At 38.9% G+C, this 4278-nt stretch overlaps 1 non-coding gene across 1 annotated transcript; it reads right to left on the minus strand.

Moving 5' to 3' along the window:
* Nucleotides 1–2269: 2269 nt before the first annotated feature.
* On the minus strand, nucleotides 2270–2341 carry trnaw-cca (transfer RNA tryptophan (anticodon CCA)). The gene has a single exon. It is a non-coding gene; the product is annotated as a tRNA-Trp (tRNA).
* Nucleotides 2342–4278: the final 1937 nt, after the last annotated feature.

Raw genomic sequence — 4278 nt, forward strand, 5'->3', positions numbered from 1 at the left:
GAGAAAGACAGGGCAGTAAGCAAAGATAATTTTCTTTTTATCTTTGCTTACTGCAGTTTATCTTTGATGACAACATCAAAGACATTAAGTATTTTTTACCGCTAACAGCTCAACATCATCTTCCTTTTATATCTAACCTCATCAGATCTCTCAACTCCCAACTCTTCCAGTTTCTCACTTCAGAGAAGGATAAAAAACTCAATCATCCTCTACAGAGAAAAACCATCAACACCCCTGCCACCTCCACCAATCCTAACCTTGTTGTTACTATACCCTCTGACCTTTCCCTTTCACCCCTTTGCATCCTCAGCTAACATATTTTAATATTACAACACAATTACAATAGATTGTATTTATGTTTAAAATTAAGGTAAATATGTCAAAATATCAAAATCCAACTGCACAGTGCTAACGTAACAATGCTAGTCAAGTTCTCAAACAAATCTGCATTGTATTTTTAAAATATTTCAGCAGAGGATGTGACGGGAGTATAAATGATTCGACGATCATTTTTCTTGTGAGAATATGGTTTTCTGGGGAGTTGCGATGTTGGGCATTATTGGACATTTTTGACACGTGTTGAACACTCGCATTTCCTGCAAATATTAAAATGGCTATGGTTTCGCTGAGAAATCCAATTGACCTATGCGAAGACAATATTTACATCGCCAAAGAAGCCCTTCCCCGGGTGGCGTCGAACCACCAACCTTTTGATTAATAGCCGAACGCGCTAACCGATTGCGCCACAGAGACTAACTGCTAGATATTTTTTCTCGAATCACAAGTTTCCGGTTAAAAAAAATCTCTTACCATTCTTTTTGCCAGCCGGTAATATTTCTTCTGCACTGATAACCAAGAATTGAATTTCATTTTTCGCAAGCTGTGTGAATTTCATCAAAAACAAGTTTTCCAGAAAGGAAATGAACACATGCATTTAACGAAATCAAGCCCTTTGTGAGTGACCAAAATGGTACGTTCTGTACTACAAGATAGGAAAAAATACACAGCTGGGATTTGAACCTAGGTTCTTTTGTTTAATAAAAAGGCGCTTTAACCAACTAAGCTATGGTGACAGGACAGCTGTTTCCTTTTACAGCCACTTGGACACACCGCTCTGAGACATCTGCGTTCAGTAAGCGCTGAACCTGCTCTCAGAGCAAATTGCCTCTTTTACATACAGTAGCAGCCCCGACACTGAGAAACGAAGAGAACTGGCTTTTATCTGGCATTTTTCATGTCCAATGGGTTTGACATCTCCCAAGGGCGACAGAGTTCTTTTGCAACACTATTTCTTCCTCTTTTTTCTTTCTGTACGCTTTGATAAAAACGAGAAATCGTGCAAGGGAAAAATGTATTTTTTTTTTCATAGAGAAAACGTGCACCAGGAAATGTTGTGTTGAGAAGAAGTGATTTAACATGATACGTGACCTAATTTATCGGAGCAAATGCTCACCCAGCAAGGTCTGGAGAGGTTGGAGAGTCTGGTGGATGTGATAATTATACGGTGTTGTGGAAGAAAGTCTTTCTTTGAATTCTCAATCAATCGGAATTTCAGTGCGAAACATAAACCCTTTGTCTGATTTAATGAGATGATATTTTAAAACATAAAAAATCAGAAAACGTTTCTCACTTTGAAATTTTAGACGTGGCGGTGTATTACTAGCAGCGGCGCTGAGCACACTATGGGGGAATTCAGGTTATGTGAAATACCAGCGGTTTAATAAATAACGCAGCTGATTTCGGATCATAAGATTATAGGTTCGACTTCTACCTGGCTCGTGTACATTTTATTCAAGCTCCTCAGTAATAGATGTCTATTATGTAATGAACCGCACCTGAAAGCAAACGTTGGGTCTGTTTCCTTTGTTTTCCAGCATGAAATAGCAAATCGTTACAAAAAGCACCTGCTAATGTCCAATAGCGTTTTTTTTTCAAATTACATTTTCAGGCTTCAGACACTATTTAATAAAAGAAAAGTGTCCGAAACTCCCTAACTTTCAGGTTTGCTTGAACCTGTATTAAAAAAAAGTTACCTGAAACTTCCGGGATTCCATTCTCTGATGTAGCTGTCTCTGAAGTTGGACGTGATGTTTAGCAGATGTGAACTGTGCCTTTTCTCGTGTTCAGGGCTGTTCGCTGTGTGAGCTCCACACTGCGTGTCCTGTACTGCTCTATTTTGTTTAGATTATCTATGTGGTGTACAGATAGAACTCAACTGCATGGTGTAAAGTCCGTGTTCAGGACTAGCAGAACCTGAAAAACTAACAGCTGACCTCGACGTGATTTGAACACGCAGCCTTCTGATCTGGAGTCAGACGCGCTACCGTTGCGCCACGAGGTCACGGTCATCAGTGTCTTTGAATTCCTCAAAGGAGACAAATCAGCCTCACAAAAAAAAAATCTCCTGTGAAGAGCGCTGCTCTTCCGAAGAGAGTCTCTTCTTCCCAGACAACATTTTATTCTTCCTGCGCAGCTCTTGTGCAGGTGTTGTTCTCAATTACAGATCCAGGAACACTGATTTGTTTTCCTATTTTTTTTTTAAATTAAGTACCCCATAGTGCAACGGTAGCACGTCTGACTCTAAATCCCCAAGTTCATTTTCAAGGTATATCGGAGTCAACTGATACTGATCAGGTTCTGCTGCTACTGAACCCGCAGTCTTCACCTTAAAGTTCAGTTCCCCAAGCCTTCTGACCTTATATGTCCATCCCTTCTCGTCAAAACTCGTATTTTCACAGGGTACCCTTCAGAAATCGCAGTATAGAATGAAAAAACTCCAGTAGCTCTCGGCCGCTGTTGGTGATTTTCCTTTAAAAATAAATGAATCTCTGGAAATTTTACGGAGTGTATCACTTTCACTGAGACCGAGAAGTGTTAAGCTGTACATGAGTCTTTGTGGCTCGGTTGTTAACCGAAAGGGTGGTGGTTTGAGCCCTCCCAGGGACGCTATGAGCCTTTTAAGGTACAAAGCAGTCTCACTTTATCTCCACGGCCGGTCTTGTACCGCAATCAAATACAGAGCCCGTAGGAGGCAGTAAGCTCGCATATATAGCTCACTGTGTATATAATGAAAAAGCAGAGGTTGGTTTCTCATCTGCGCGTTACAGAGCCTTACGCAACTCGTACTGTACCAACAGCTAGAGTTTGGTCCCTGCACGGGCTATTAGTTGAAAGGCCATTGTAAATGACGTGTAAGAGATTTATAGATAGATACTTTATTGATCCCGTGAGGGAAATTAATAAAGCTTATCCAGCTGGCGTTTATGTTTCACACTAAATTGCGATCTTGAAACCAAAATAATTAGAAATATGGAACACAACCATTGTTCCCCAAAAAGGAAAGCTGTTTAACACTGACGTCACTCCTTTTTATTTAACCCAGATTGTGAAGACAACTCTGCCCTATCAAAGGAAAATGTTGCACAAAAGTTGGAAAGCACACTCTGAATCCATCTGTACTGTATATTTGATTTCCGCGATCCGTTCAAGGCTGCTTGGTGCTTCGCAAGCAAGTCATTTCAGGGAAGAAACTCAGTTTAGAGAACTACGGGTGCATTTTCACTCATTGAATTTGATCTTTGTACTCTCTTATCAGTCTCAGCAATAATATTTCAAAATTACAGTTCGGATTTGTTGGAAAACTTCACAGGCATTATTAAGTTAGGACTGTACAATTGTATTTTAATATCTTGGTATATTTACCTTCATTGTAATATGGATGTAACCATAAATGTTCTTAAGCATGTTGTACTTTTGTCGTACTTTTTAAAACATTTTAACTGATGACGCACACGACTATTATACCTTGTGATACATGCAAGACATCTGTAAACTAAGATGTAATTACAGTCAAATTGGCAATTAACAGAAAACCACAATTTGTATAAGAAACGTATAAATTTGATTGCTTCCATAGTATTTTGGATTTTCTTACGAAGATCTCACGAAGTATTGCCAGGATCTATATTACCGCTCGGTAGCGATAACACTGCTGATATTGATTGAGTAGAAATCGATGATGTATTGACAACTTTATCTGAAGCGAGAAGTCCTAGAACGCTGCCTATGAAGTGTTAGGATTCATACCAAGATATACTTTTTGTTTTCAACCCAAAATGCTGCTATTGCATTACACATTATATGAACATTACCTGTTTTGGTAGCTTCTCTGCGCGATTTTTTAAAACTGAAACTAATTACAAAATTACTTAAGATCAACCATGACAAAAAATTATAAATCAGGACTAATATTAATATCAACTGATGTTACTACAGAAA

This window comes from Atractosteus spatula, chromosome 10, assembly GCF_055471065.1.
Source record: "Atractosteus spatula isolate fAtrSpa1 chromosome 10, fAtrSpa1.hap1, whole genome shotgun sequence".
Taxonomy (NCBI): domain Eukaryota; kingdom Metazoa; phylum Chordata; class Actinopteri; order Semionotiformes; family Lepisosteidae; genus Atractosteus; species Atractosteus spatula.